The sequence below is a fragment of the Grus americana genome, chromosome 5 (assembly GCF_028858705.1).
Source record: "Grus americana isolate bGruAme1 chromosome 5, bGruAme1.mat, whole genome shotgun sequence".
In the NCBI taxonomy this organism is placed as follows: domain Eukaryota; kingdom Metazoa; phylum Chordata; class Aves; order Gruiformes; family Gruidae; genus Grus; species Grus americana.
This window is the reverse complement of record NC_072856.1, coordinates 66,491,440-66,506,771: the sequence shown is the minus strand read 5'-3', so window position 1 is coordinate 66,506,771 and position 15,332 is coordinate 66,491,440. Positions and strand designations below refer to the sequence as shown.

General features: G+C 42.6%; 1 protein-coding gene across 6 annotated transcripts in view; it reads left to right on the top strand.

Moving 5' to 3' along the window:
• FBXO34 (F-box protein 34) overlaps nt 1–15,332 on the top strand; it is a 40,810-nt gene that overhangs the window by 4,704 nt on the left and 20,774 nt on the right. For 5 of the 6 annotated variants that reach the window (XR_008577267.1, XM_054826479.1, XM_054826480.1 and 2 more), the window contains exon 2: nt 9,233–9,311. The exons of the other annotated variant lie outside the window; for it this stretch is intronic. The gene's annotated coding sequence lies outside the window, so the exon portion shown is untranslated. The remainder of the gene's footprint in view (nt 1–9,232; nt 9,312–15,332) is intronic. 6 annotated transcript variants of the gene reach the window in all.

Below are 15,332 nucleotides of genomic sequence, written 5' to 3'. Positions count from 1 at the left end.
AGAGCATGATAGGTAAAAGTGCTTGCTTTCTTACTTAGTATTTCATTTGGCCACAGAAATATTTTTGTATGAGAATTCCCGTTTTGTTTCGGGCAGGGTTTCTGCTGCTTTCAATACATCTAATTTGCACAATTTTGGTTAATAGTATTAAATCCAGTGTGTCACTTCCTTGACTTTTAAATTAGAGTTAAACATTACTTTCCCCTCCTATGTTCCTTTAATTATGTAGGTTTGGGGTTCTTTTTTTGTAGCGCACACACAGGTTCTGGAAATCTTTTCTGGGCTACCTGGAGCTACAAAGCAACGTTGGTGTAGCAAGACTTGCGGCTTATTTTCACTTCCTTCACTGCCTTTCTGTTCAGAAGCTGGTGCCTGTGCAGCACAAGAGTAAGCCTGTCTTCTCACTTCGTGTTGAGTGCAGTAGCTGTGGTTTTGGTTGATCTCCTTGCACCTTCTCAAGGTTTATCTGCTGATGCTCCTAGGTGGGTGCCCCCTAAACTGGATGCATGCACTGACATACATCTTTATGGATCATGCTGCTGTAAGCACGATATAAATATCAAGGTGAAGGCAGGCAAACGACTGAGAAAAGTTGCTGGGTCTTTCAGTGTCTTTGAGAGTAATTTGCTATACTGGGGCAGCTCTTGGTTCGAGCGCTTACAAGAAACTAAATTCAGAATGTGGAACGCAGGTGGAGTATTTTGGTCAAGGGCACGCGTGTGGTTCAGCCATCGCTCAGTGCAGAGCTGCAAGTGGATTGAGAGTAACGGCTTAGGAGAAGGCTGTATCTTTCTAAGGGTGAAGTGACAAATCAGTAAGAGGAATGGAAAAGGTGGATTTGTGCGTTACAGTATATGATATACAATATATGATGGAGACGCCTGTAAACCAGGTTTTGGAGGAGTAACGGACAAAACCTGGAAATTTGCAGTTTTATGCACATTGTTTGAACTTGCTATTTGGATGACTTTTTGTGATCTGTCAATTAGCACATCAAGAGGATGTCTTTTTAGTCAAGGTAGACATTTTTCTTTGGAAAAACCTGTTTGGACTATTAACACTAATGTACCTCGAGAGAACTTGTTTCAGCTAAATTGTCGGCAGATAGTCAATCGGTTTGAAAAGTGAAGTATTAAATATGCAAACTCTCCCCCAGCCTCTTTAGTGTCCTGTTTAGAATGATGGAAAAGAAGGATTCAGATTGGTTTTTGTGTGTTTCTGATACCACGTATGCATGTATCCAATATGCTGTACTTGCAGAATTGATATTCAGGATAATATGTTCAATCTCCCATTGCAAAAAATAACTTCACACGCAGCTAATTCCATCTGCTGGAAAAATAAGAGCGAGGCTAACTTCATCACTTATTTGGGACCTGCTTTTTGCTGTGCTAATTACTATGTATGAACTCTGGAAATTTACATAATTTTTTGGCAAACTTAAGCGGCAGCCATTTAATTTAGAATTTTATTAACTTTAAACATCCCTAGCAACTCCTGTGCTACTTCTAGCTTATTTTGTGTTCTCAGTGGTTTACAAGGTTTGATTTAGTATAAGCTTCAGTAACATTTTTTTTTTTCTCCTTGCAATGACTTTATATATCTAACAGCAGCTTGCTGCCCTTTTCAGTAACTTTCAACCCGCAATCTAATGCGAAATTCCTTCTGTCATTCAAATAAAAAAAGTGTTGAAATTAAATTATTGTAAAACAAATGCTAAACCGGTAAAATTAGAAGCTAGGTTTTGGTTGCTCTTCTGTAGTGTGAGAATGAAATATTTTAGGTGTAGATGGTTTTCAAAAAGTAACCTTGGGGAAACTGGGGCATGTCAAGTCTGGTCCTAATTCTGCTAAAAGCTGGTCTCGTGATGTGAATTCTTAAGCTCCAAAGAGTTTGGATATAAAATCATCATTGCAGATATACGAAATGTTCTCTTCTACTGAAAGGCTGGGTTTTGACTCATTTTCAGCTTCTCAAGGTGTCCAGCAATGCCTTTTCAACTTGGCTTGCTTTTGTTCTTGTGACCTCCTCGTTTTGCTGGGTGGCAGTCAGAGGAGGCGTATACTCTGTAAAATATTAAAACGATTAGAATTTTATAGTAAAAAATACTGTCTGCTTTATTGGAATGCTGTTGTTTATTGGCTAATTTTCTTTTGGATGCAATAGACTGGATTAATTTTAAAATTTGAACTGTTCTTTCTGTGTTACAGTCTTAGCCCACTTTCTGTCTCAGTATCATCAGAAACTTCCCATTTTGTTCCGTCAAGCTGCAGTCCTGTGTCTTTGTCCCTCTTTCCTCCTCCCTCTTATTCCGTTGATCACTTAAGAATGCAGTTTCTTCCTTGGGATGAACGGGGTTATATTGCTAGGCTCTTTAATTCCTCTCTAATTGGCAGAAAGCCAAGCATAAAATCTTGTTCATAAGTCACTCTAGAGATTTCTTTGTACATGCTATTATTTTCTTTGCATGCTAACATCACTGAAAAGATTTAATTTTTTTTTCTCCAAGTCTAGACCAGACATAATTATGTTCGTGTGTATGTGTAGGCTTGGGTGTTGCCACTCTGCAGCCCAGCAAGCAATTGAAGTCCTTGGGCAGTTTAAGACCAAAATTTCTTGTAGCATCAAAGGCAGCAGCTATCCCTTTGCATCTAGGTAGATGAAATAATTTTCTGTTGTATCTAAACTTCAAAGACTAACTCGTGGCTTGTGCCTGTGGTTTGTTTTTTCTGCAATGTGTCATACTGGAGGCTATATTTTAAAAAGACTTTGGACACTGGGTTCAAACAGGACTTGCTCGTGTATTGAGTGATAGAAGCTAGTGTTGAATTGGGGTTTGTGTTCCCCAGCGCACATGCTTCCAGAGCCAACCTAGTTCTCTTCTGATTTATAAAGCTTTTAAGTGAGGTTTTGGACCTGAACTTTGCCTCATCTGCGTCTTCATTACAAAGCGTAAAAATCCTTTCCATCATGAAGTGTCCTCTCTGGTGTTGGGACTGCAGTCTTAATGTTTTTACGTCTTCAAACCTTTTGTGTTTCCTCCTGTCCTGACTCCTGAGGTTGAGAGAACCTCCCTTTAAACATACACGCAGAGCTGCCCCTTATTCTCCTGCTGTTAGGCTGTTCTCGCTTTGGTAGCGTGCTGCATATTGTGCTGACTGTGATTTTCTCATTCATTTGCCTTCCTGACTGCCTGCGTGCGTCCCGTCCCAGTCCTGGAGAGAGGAGAGCTGTCCCTGCGCAGGGTGTTTGTGCCCCTGGCAATCCACTGCTCAACAGTGAGGGTGTGCAAGGAGTGGGAACTTGGCAAGTGAACTCTTAAAAAAAAAAAAACAAAAAAAACCAAACCCTTTAAGGAAAGCCTGTCCTCTGGAAGTGGGTTTCTAGATCCCGATTTAACCATTGGGGCACCAGCGCTTGCCATCAAGCGTGGGACAGGCCGTTGGTTTCCTGTGTCGTCCCCGTCCCCCCTCCATTTAATTTTCTTTCTAGAGAAGGATGTCACTCCACCGTTGTTTTTTTTAATGAGGTACATTTATCTTAATAAACACATGAATGAAGTGATGCAGAGAGTGCTTGTTTATGCGTCTGAAGCCTAAGTAAATTTGCTACCACTTCTGAAATTCGGGCTGTGGGAGGATTACTGATAACGATGAATCCATCTTCCATGGCGTTAAGAAAAAATCCCTGTGTTTCTCTTAGAATGCTTATGGATTTTTTTTTTTTAGATGCAGTAGGACTGCAGATGTAGTCATATTAAAATAACTTGCTTTGACATGGTCTCGCAGCAGAAGCAGTTGGAGACGTGGCTTTGGTACAGGTTACTGGGAATTCTTTTTAAATGCAGCTCTACAGCCCGTGCTGCGAACGGGAGCTCAGAGCAGTTTGAGTCACGCTTCCTCCATGGATGGTGCATGGGATGCCACCGACGGTGGACTAAACCAGTTTTCCTAATGATTGCTTTGTTAGGCTTTAACAGCTTATGGGATTGTTAAAATGGTATCCACTGATGTGTCAGCTGTAGGCTTCGGGGTAAATTGTAGGATAAATAGTAGTAGTTTTACATACCTTTGTAGCAAATGTCTCTGCAGCATTCTGCATACTCTTCTTGCCTTTTTCCCCCTTTTTCCTCTTTTGGATCAGTAGATGTAGCCAGTGAGGAAAGGGTTGCGTATGAATTTTGTGAAGTTAACACAACTTCATCCCTGGCCCGACTGAACCCCAGGAGGTGAAGGCACCAGTGTCCTGCAGGGATGGCCCATCCATCTTTGGGAAAACATTTTGTTAAGAGGTTGATAAGAACTAAGAAAAAAATCAAGGAACTTAATCTGAGTGTAAAATTCTCACATCTGTAGTGGAGCAAGTTCATTGCTGTTGCTAGTTGCATTAATATTGGTTGTAAGGGTTTTCTTTAATTCTTTTTTTAGTGTTGGGGGAATTCCCATTGTCCCCCACCCTCCCTTGTGCTACTTGGGCCACAACACACCAACAAGGAATTGTTTTTCATCAGGTGGCTGTCCGGGCAGAACAAAGGCAGTTAAGGATGGAGGAGTCTGTCAGGCTGCTTTCCATTTGAAGAAGCCTAGAGATTAAAAAAAGAAAATAAATATAGAAGTCGGTGATCACAGATAGAGAAACTTTCCTGGGGTATATGTGAGGGCAGGTCTTTAAGTAGACCAACTGGTATTGCTGGGGTGGGGGGGAAGATGGGTGAGCTTTTGAGCATGAATAAATGTCAACATGTATTTTATCAGAATTGCAGTTTGGAAGAAGGGATTTGCTGTGAGTTGCCATTTGGCTTTGGGGTGTCTGGGGCCTTTCTGTGTCTCCCATATATTAGCCGCAGTTATGGAAGAAGCTGTGTATACCACTTTCCAAACATAAAGTGCAACTCTTTAAGTGAAGGCAGGGTGCAAATTGCTCACATAAAATGAGCCAACATTTTCAAGCTGGAGTCAGTAAAGCTAGACAGAGTGCCAGCCATTGATACCTGTGTCCTGAGTTTAATATATTCACTTTGCAGTGGTCGTTCCCAGGAGGATTAGTGAGAGATGCTTTAACTTAAAGCTAGTAGAAATGGCAATGCTTTTTTCTTTTTTTTTTCCCCTCTGAAAAGTGGTGTGCTTTTACTGGAACAGCTAAATGCAGGCATCTTAAGCTTAATATATGCGTGTGTGGGTACCTGAGAAAACATCCCATTAAGTAAACCAGGAACTTTCTTCTGGGGAGATGCTGAGAATATCACCTTTGCTGCCAGTCAGGGCCAAGCCAGGCTTGTTAGCAGCTTGTACGCGACAGCCCTACTTTGCTTTGTAGGTATTTTAAGTGGTGAGGGTAGCAGAGCTAGAGGGAGAGGTGATAATGTCTGTGCTGGGTTGTTTTTTTTTTTTTAGAGAAGGAGGAGATGGGACTAATTGCATACCTTCCAATTTCAGTTACTTCATTACTGAATAATCATTGGAGCAGCCCTGCAATCTGCTCTGATAGCAGATGAGTGGCGTGGCTTGCAACACTTTAATCTAAACAAAACTTAAGTGCTTTTTCCTTTTTCCCTGGAGTGAAACTGTAATTTCATTATGTGAATGTTAGCCAGCACAAAGTTTTTTGCAGCTGTCATGATGCTTCTCTGGGCTTTATGCATGTTAGAGGCGTGTCCCCAGTGTATATACCAAAAATACCTTAAAATACCGCATTCCCTTGCCTGGCAGCTTCAGTCGAAGGCTTTCCAAGTGCTTTGCCAGGTGAAGATCTGTTTAGTTCTAACATTAGATGTCTCAAAGGGTTTAGATATAAACCAGTGAGCATTTAGATGATATTTCCTTTGATAGTGATAAATGTTAATTAGTTTCTTTCTCTGCATTAGGCTCTGAATACTCAAGTAAAACAGCACAAGCAGACCTCAGCTGTCAAGTCTACAGCTTCAGTATACGAGTCCCTGCCGTGAGAGTGGTCACGCTGATGAGTTTGGAGCAGAATTGCGTAGTTTCGGTTCCCCAGACATGGCCTTATACACAACCCATGTGATGCAAAAAAGAATTATTGGGCAGAGCTCCAGAGAGGGTTTTTATCTTTTTTTTTTTTTTTTGCGAGGATAAAAGTATGTGTGTGCATCAGGTTGAATCCTGCTAAGGTACCTTCTTGGAACTGATGTTTCTGAAAGATGATGATTTTGAGGTACTGGCTTAGGGCCGTGAGAGCACCACAGATGAGTGCCTGGATTTTGCGTAGCGTACTACTGGGCAAAACTTAAACTCTTGTCAGGCTAACTTTTTCTGGACTGCCATAGAACTGTTAAATCTGATCCGTTCCTAAAGAGACAGCTGACTCTGCATTCTGAGCCACATACAATTCTTTGTCTCTGCTTTTGACTTGAATGGAAAAATAGTTTGTTTTTGCATTAAATGGAACTCAACTGTTGCTGCCCCAAAGGGGGTCTGTTCTTGCAGCCTCTGTGTGGACTCCAGGCAGAGTGCTCTTGGCTCTCACTCCTTTTTGCTGTAAACACGGTAACTCAGGGTGATGGGAGGATGGTAACCCACTAAGACATATATTTGTTGACAGGTAAAATGTCTTGGGAAAGGAGAATATAATACACTTTTTAAATGTTAATAGTTTTTGTAAGTTCGGGCTTGGATGTGTTGGTTGTAACTTGGCTGATAGGGTTGATTGTGTGGAGTGACTCGGTATGGATCCAACTGCAGCATTAAGCTCTTGGAATAATTTAAGGTGAAGTGATGGTGAATTTCAAAGAATTCAAGAGTACGAGACCCCCCTTAGTCAGGCTTTGCATTTATAGGGTGGCTTTCAGAGGAAAGACCCAAACATGCTTTGCAAACCGGCCTGTGCATCGTGCACTGGAGTGGATCCATGCTTTGATAAGAACAATATGGGTTCTTTTAATGAGATGAACTGCGTCACCTTTTTTTAAGGAGGTATTTATTTATTCGCATAGAGGGAAAAATATTTTATTCCTGTGAAAATCTGTAGCTGATCAGAGGAAGGGTCTGCAAAGCGCAGCTCCTTCCTACGAGTAGGCAAAGCTCCTCCACCGCTTACGGTGAAGGTCAGCACTGTTGCGTAGAGCAAGAGCTTTGCATCTTTTGTGCTGAGGTGGACTGCTGGCTGATAATGGTGTTGCTCACAGAGGTCTCAAACCCACAGTGCTGGATTCTACTTTGTTAGTTGTTGAATGGTTACATGTGGTTGTGTTCCCTTTCTCCAGTAGAAAAGTTAATCCTACATCTCAAAATGGCCTGCTTGCCTTCCTGGTGCTGTGCTTGGTATTTTGGAATTGCCCTTGGCTCTGTGCAAGTTGAAAAGGCTCTCATGGCCATTTGGGATGGTGAAGTTGCTTTCTCCATGCTCCGCTTCTCCTCATGAAATCTGTTAACCAAGCTTCCACAGCAGCCACCCAGCCTTGGCTCTTCTCCGGCCTTTATTTACCTCTTAATGGTTGAAGTGTGCCTCAGGACTTCCTTTCATGTGTTTAGCTTGGGGGGGTTGATCACCCCTCTGAAGCAACATATGGGTCGTTTGAATTGGCTCGTGCGACTGGGAGGGTAGATGACGAGTGTCCACGGGTCTTTGGTGCGTTCATGAGCTGGGATGGCCGCACTGGGGCTACTTGTGTGCTTCGCTATCCAATACTTAGTTACAATCCATCCTGACTGTAGAAAATGAATTGAAGGCAAGTTATCCAGTACTGGAGACTTTTCTGGGGAAAAAGTTTAATGAGTACCTGAAGGGCCGCAATCCTGTAGATTGTGTGTGGTGTCATGTAGCTGTGAGCAAGTTTTCCTTATTGCAGAAGCTGGATTGATTCCTCAGGGCTGGATAGCATCTGATCTTTATGCGCAGGAGGGGTAAAAGCTGTCTGACTTTAATCTGAATTTACTAGGTAGTTAATAAGAAAGACCTGTGCCCTGAGTAACTTGTTCAGCCTATGTTATGTTGCAGGAGCTCCATGGAGATGAAGCCTGCTGGCTTTATTTTGCTCTGAAATCCATTTGGCTTTAAGTTGCCTCTGGAATCTCAGCCCCCATGGTACTTCAGGCTTGCAACTGGGTAACCCCCTGGGCGTTTAAGAGCTGAGGTCGGGGCAGAGCCTGGATATTTTGGTGGCTGAGAGGTGACATTGCCTGTCTCCTCTTCCCTTTATAATTTGCAATTTGTATTTAAAAGTAGAGGGATTTAATTTTTGTTTTCTCTGCAGTTGCGGTCCATAGGAGCAATTAGCTGTCGTGATGTTTGGCACTGGAGCTGCCTGGGGTGGCTGCTTGCGTAAGCTGGTATTGCTAAAGCGAGCAGGGAGCAAGTGAAGGTATTTGCACCAGTCATTTAGGAACTAGTATAATTCAGGTCTGAATGAAGCTCAGACTCAGGCTCAAACAGGCTATGGAATTTATTTATACAATGCCACTGGGGTGCGTGGCATTGCAGAGACAAACAAATAATGGTTCCCAGCCCCGAGGCTTGTGTTCGGTATTAGATAACGAGGCATGGGGTGATTATAGCCAGGTACCTGGGTGGAGGGGTTAGGAGAGGGTGAGGGACACATCTGTGTGGAGAATATGAAATGCTCCTTGTTGTGCCTGCTGCTTGTTAATGGCACTGTTAAGAGATTGTGGGTGCGTCTGAGGTTATAGAAAGGATGGAGGTCAGCTTTGCAGAAGGAAGTGTTGAGTGAGTTATAGGAGACGTGTGGATTAATAAGAGAAAGCGGAAGGAGCTGAACTGAAACTAGTCAAGCGTACGGGGAGTGGCTGGGTTTACACAGAGGCTTAACATGCAAAAGCATTGGCACTCAAGGGTCTTGGGGAATTTGGGTGTTAGAGCAGTGACAGGGAAATCCGTACCTAGACCCCTAAATACATGTTCTTGATGGGAATGGAGAGGCCCAGCATGGCCACTGAGAGCTTTGTGGTCTTTCCTCTTTGCTGTCCCACAATGCCAAAGCACCTTCTGCCTAGCCACACAGCAGGACTTTTGCTTGTGGCAGGGCAGCTGCCTTCAACTGTAGTTGCCGGACTCTTTTCGGGGTGTACTCAGTCAGTTGGCATTGAAGACTTCCTTGAATCAGTGGTGTTCCACGTGTCAGCACTGCGTTGACTGTTGTTCCCTCATGCCCTTTGCACTGGGCAAACCGGATATTTTGGGTTTTAAGAGCTGCTTAGTAGTTGTAACACTGTTAACATGTAACTAATTTCCTTTTTCCTTCCCTTTTGCTCTTCAGAAATGCCATTCTCGTGAGTGTACAAGGAACCTACAGAACTGTAATGTCTAACCCTACATGGAATAACAACTCTTGGAAGGTACCACCCTTTTTTAACTACATGGCTTTGTTATAGGTTGGGTTAATGATGCGCACTGATCTTTGCAACAAAACCCAGAATTGAAGAACCATGTCTTACTTATGTAATGCTATCCCTTCCAAAAGGGTGACAGTGCTGTGACACTCTGGTCTCCGATTTCCAAAAAAACCTGCATGCAACCCAGCACTTGATCTGGGGTGCCAAGGGGCCATCCTTGTTTCCTCTGTCAACGACCTCTTTAGGCAGGTCTGATGTTGCCTTAGGAACAGATGGTGGTTTCTATTCAGAGAGCTGAGCTAAGCTTTATTCGTACTTGGTGGCCATCCTTGGAAACATACTGCCCTTCTTTTTAGTGACGCATGATGGCTTGTCTTCAACTTAATGACCTTCTGGATTGTCTGTCTTGATGAGAGGCTTCTAGCCACATTTATGAAGAATATTGTGATAAAGTGCAGTTACACTGCCACATTTAGATTGAAATGTCTTAGCTGTTTGTGCTGCATTAACCAGCTCTCAGGCGTTGGCTTGCTCTGCTGTCTGATCCCGCAGTGATGCCATAATCCTGAATTTTGGACTGCCCTGTACATTACCATGGCAACAGACTGATGTCACAGACTCAAGGACATGACTTCAGTGTATGATCATGCAGAGGCAGGATCAGATTTGTGAAGGAGAAAGCTGACTAATGCACATCTCAAAAGCAAACAAGGGGAATGCAGGTTACAGCTGACCAAGCAAGGTGCTTCAGTATGAAAATTCCCCTCTTAGACAGAGGAGGGGCTGATCATGTCTTTAAGATAGGAACAGTCACCGTGATGAGCTGCTCTTTACCGTGGATAAGCAGACATCTTGCAGGTATCTTATATCTTTTAAACAGGTGGTATTCTGGGGTGGGGAAACTTGCTCTCTGGTTTGAGAGGGCACTTTGTTGTTTTAATTTTAAAGAACTTCTCAGTGGTCTTGTAAGCATACTGAGAACACTTAAACTTGCTTAATGTTGTTCAAACAGTTTAATTGGTTTTCCAAAGCTTTTATTTTATCCATAACATTGGAAGGTGAAAGGGGAACTCTGCATCTGCATTATGGTCACATTTTCCTATATCCTATTAGCAGATTCCAAGATTGTTTAATGTGATCTCCACCCATTTCATTTGGCTGCAACCTTTGCTCCCATGAAAACAAGGCTGATTGTTCTGAATTGCTGTGTGTATGTGCTTTGGCACAGCATGAAGGTACCTATAATAACACAACCATTGTCTGGAAAAAAAAGCAGTTTGCAGTAATGACTACAAATAAAAGGGTGCAGTACTGGGGCAAGACAGATAATGGTCATTTTCCCACCCATTACGTACAGCAGATTCTCAACATGGTCACCTCTTGGCATGACAGAGATGTGGGCTTTAGCGTAGTATGTGAATATTGGGAATAGGGGACTGAAATATTTGCATGTTGTTCCAAGTTTCTCTTTTCCTGGATGCAGTTCCATTGCTCATATCTACGGATGGGGAGACTGAATGACTTTTGCACAATGCGGTATTTTATTTGCATGCTGTGAGCAGTTTAACAAGTGTGTGCTAAATGAAGCATTCCCACTTTCAGTTAGCAGCTGACGCACCCTTAAAATAAAATAAAAAAAAGTGCCTTTAGGTTGAACAGTGAGATTTTGAGGGGTGACATTGTGCTGTGTGTTTGAGCGGATGGTCAGTCGTGCCAAGCCTTGAAATGCTGAGGGATTCAGCAAATAACCAACTAAAACTCCTTCGTGCTGAAGTAATTTTTGCTCATCTCTGCGCTTTGTGGAATAAAGGCTGTTATAGCGCAAGATTTGGAAGTAATGTTAATTGTTTTAAACGTTCAGTGTCGCAGGAATTGAGGATATTTAACAGAAACTGGCACTTCTTAGAGCAGTTTGGTTGCCTCCCAGGACAGGAAGCTGTAGAGTGTTAAAAAAGAGGCAGGGAAGGAGTTTAACAACCGTCTCTCTAAATCAGGATGCTTGAATTCGGTGCCTGGCCTTGAGCTGAAAGGGCTGGAAGCTCTGCAAGATTCAGTGATTCACGCTGTTCTGCAGCGAACAAGAAGATAATGGTGATGGACTATCAAGAAGGCAGCCTTGCTAAAAAGAGAGGCTTTGTGATACAGTAAAGGGGAAGGAAGTCTGGAGAACTTAGAAAAGGAACAGATGTTTTTGGAGGTGGGGAAAAACTTAACTATCCATGTAGTTTGCTCTTGCAGTGGAGCCAGCAGAAGGAACTCGATACCAAACAAATGTAGGCACACCCAGTATTTAGCACAGGGATCCTGGAAAGCTGCTCTTTGGTGCCGCGATGCTTTTCTGTTTGACAAATATGTTGTATGTTGACATCTGGCAGGGGCAGAAGTGAATAATATAAGCACCGGTGAGTTTGTGCAAAGGTGTGTGTAGAAGAGTTTGGGGGTGTTTGATGCTTCTTTTTAACAACAATTAAAAAACCCCCAAACATAATGGCTGTATAAAATGATACTCAAAGCAGAGGGATGCTGTTCCTTGAGAGGGAAATAATGACAGAAGATGCATTAAAAAAGAGGGAGAGGTTGCTTGTAGGGTGTGTTTATGGACTGTGATGACTGGAAGTGTGATAACAGATTGCTGATCCTGTGTGTCAAAGTACCAGTGGCAATGATTTTTCAAGTTGTTGAAACTTGTATCCAAAGAAAAAATATTTTGCTCTTACTAATAGGTTAATCCACTGTAATTGGCTGTGCAATAAACCTGGGGGAATTTTCCTGTCTGTATGTGGTGCACAGCCTCTTTGCTGTCTACTTGGCAACTGTACCTTCAGATAATTAAAAGCTGTTTTTTAAATCCACTCTTCTTTCAACTGTTTTTTTTGGTGTGTGTGGTTTGGTGGTGTGTTTGTTTTGTTTTGTTTTTTTCTTTTTCATCTTGTTACTTCTGAGAGCTGTCAGTCACTCTTCTGGCTAAGGTGTAAAAACCAAGATAATGTAGTTTTAGGAAAGGAAAACTGCAGATGAATATTTTTCTGTTTAAAAAAACCCCAAAACACACAAACTACAAAACTAGGCGAATGTTTGGGGCTTTTTAACAGGCACATCACTGCTACATTTCTGAAAATAATTTAACTTTCTCAGTCCAGTGTGGAAAACTTAAGTTCTTATTGACTTTTGAAGATCTGATGCCACTTGCCCCTCTAAAATCAATAACCAAACCTCCATGGCTGCCTTTGCTTAGGAAGCAGTTGTAATTACCCGGAAATTACAGGAGTTGTTCAGCACAGGGATCCTCTGGTTTCAGCACATAGTTTCATCGCTCTGTAGTGTTTTGAGAGCCTGAAGGGTGGGATGCGGCTACAGTGAGTTTCCAGATTCCTAACAGTGTGAGGGACTGTTTTTAATAGTGATGATAAAAACAGCTATTCCCAGTTGGAGGTTAGTCAGTGGTACAATTATCAGAGCTATGAAATAGTGCAGGGATGGCTCAGAATGGAAAAACTAAGGCTTGAAACTTATTTTCTTGAGGGAGCTGTTTGAAACTATTTCCTGCAAACTCATAAAGAATTAGTAAGAGATGTTAAATGGTGAAAGATCAAGCTGATGAGGCTTGGTTATTACTTCAGTAATTTAGTTTTTCAGGCTAGCAAACTTCAGCTGGCTTTTGGGAGAGGGATTTGGTAGCAATTTATTGACGAAAGCCAGTGTGGTGAGTAGGAGCTCTGGAGTTGGCATGTTTGATTTGTAAGGTTATGGTGTTCTGCTGTATGGTGTGCTCACACCAGCTGCTCCGCTGCAGAGCCTCAAAATGCACTGAGTATTTTCAGGGTAAAGTAACAATCCTCAGCTCAAAAAATCTAGTTCACTTAAACCATCTGGTTAAATACAGTTGTGGGTACCTTATTTTCTGCTTAGTTTCCAGCTGATTTGGTTCTTTTCATTCGTATTTTCTCTGTTTTGTCCCAGGGGAGGAAACGCTGAAACGAGAATATTAATTGTATTGGGGGAGAGCAGCGGGGAATGCTGAATTAGATAGCAATACATATATTTTTCCTTGCCTGTCTCACTTATAAAGCTGGTTTTGTGTTAATAAGCCTGAAAGTCTTGTGAAATAAACCCAAATCTGATGTTTGCAGGTGAACTTGTAGAAAAGTTCATACTTCTGAAGTGGTTGTTACCTGGAAAGAATTGCACCAGAATTATTTCCGGTGTCCTGTTGTAGGTCTGTGCTACTGAATTTTGAAGATAGAACATGAAAAGGGAAAGAGCAAAACTTCTCACAGTTCACAAAGCACTTGAGCATGCAGAACCTATCCTTTACTGAAATTTAGATGCTATTTTTGTGTCTTTTTTTTCTTTAAAGAATGAATTATGGCAGAATTCATGCTATGCTTGGAATTTCTGAAAATTCGTGTTAGTTGCCAGGCATATCAAGTACAAAGCTCTGAAAATAGAGTTACTTGAAGTGAAAAATATTTTTATGAGTTATGAATGGGGAAAAAAAAATCTTTGAAAATGTAGCCAAAGAAGGACTAAAGATCCACGGAATTGGTAGGTTTCAAAATTAGGTTAGATATTAAACAAGTCTTTTGAAACTATCATGCAAAAAGATAGTGTATTTAATGTTGGTCTGTACTGTAGTTTACCTGCCAAAACCCCAAGCTTATCTTAGTTCAGCAGAAGACATTCTGTCTATGATGTTCTTTCAAGAATTTCTATAAAACCAAGCAGATACTTTGGCTGGGAAAGTGTGTACTATTGCCTGCCTTCTGTCTTCATCTTAAGCAATTTAGCCCTAGCACATCACTGGTTGCACGCCTGTGCTTCTGAGTGGTCAAAATCCTCTCTCGTCTCTTTGAGCAGGTTCTGTGGTTTGTGGGCCGCAAAGCGGTTGAGCAGTGAGAAACATCCTCCGCATCCAGATGTTGTTTCCTGGATCATTCACCTGCATTTGTGTGGCCCCAGCTCTACTCAACGATGCGTTGTTTCCTCCCTGCGCCTGCTCCTGCCGAGCCGCATGTGCTTGGACGAGCTCTGCCGTGCGATGACTGCAAGTGCCTAGTTTTGTACGGCTGGTAACTAGCGGGTCTGCTTTGATTGCTGTCGTGAGTCTCATCTGCATTGCTGTGTTATTCCTTCTGTCGCTGGTTTGGATTACATCTTTATTTTGCTGGCTTTGACACCCTGCTGTCCCGTTTCCTTGCCACGCACGTGCATGACTTCATGCTGCAGGCCTGGAGCTGTGGGAGAGACGCTAGCACAATGCACGACAGTAGGCAAAAAATATGCTGCTGGATTGAAATGATGGGGCCTCATCCTGCCTGTAGTGAGCAAATGTCTTCGGCACTGTGACAGATTAATCTTCTAATGAAGAGTGAAGATTGGCAGCCTTTGATGTGCAGTCTAATTGAAAATGTATGAATTCTTGCATGTGGTGTCAGTTAAACGGCACCAGCACTTAACGGCGGAGTCAGAATAACTTCAGTTCCTTTAAATTTTGTGAAAAGTTGTGGGGTGAGTTGGCCTTGGCCAACTGCCAGACGCCCACCCAGCAGCTCGCTCGCTCCTCAGCGGCATCAGGGGAAATGGGTTTAGAGAGCTTAAGGGTCCAGATAAAGTCAGGGAGATTACTCATTACTGTTACGGGCAAAACAGAAAAAATGATTTATTGCTAGTTCAAGTGGATTTGGGTAGTTAGAGATAAAAAGATAAACATTAAACCGACACCTTTCTTCTGCCCTTTTGCTGCAGGGGAATACCTGCCCTGCCACGAGCATCTCCTCCCTATCCTTCTCTGACCCTGGTGGGTTTTTTCCCCCTCCTCTCTGTCGGATGTGTTTTGTCCTTCGATTTTCCTCGTTTCCTCAGTGGTGCCAGGCGCTTGGCTCATGGGCTTGTCACCCACCGACCTGCGATGGGTCATGGCAGAGCCAGATGGAAAAGGGCAGCCACCACCTCCTCCATGTTAGAACCTGACACTAATTAGTGATTTATTTTTTTGGGGGGGGGAGGGGTGAGTGTGTTTTAGAG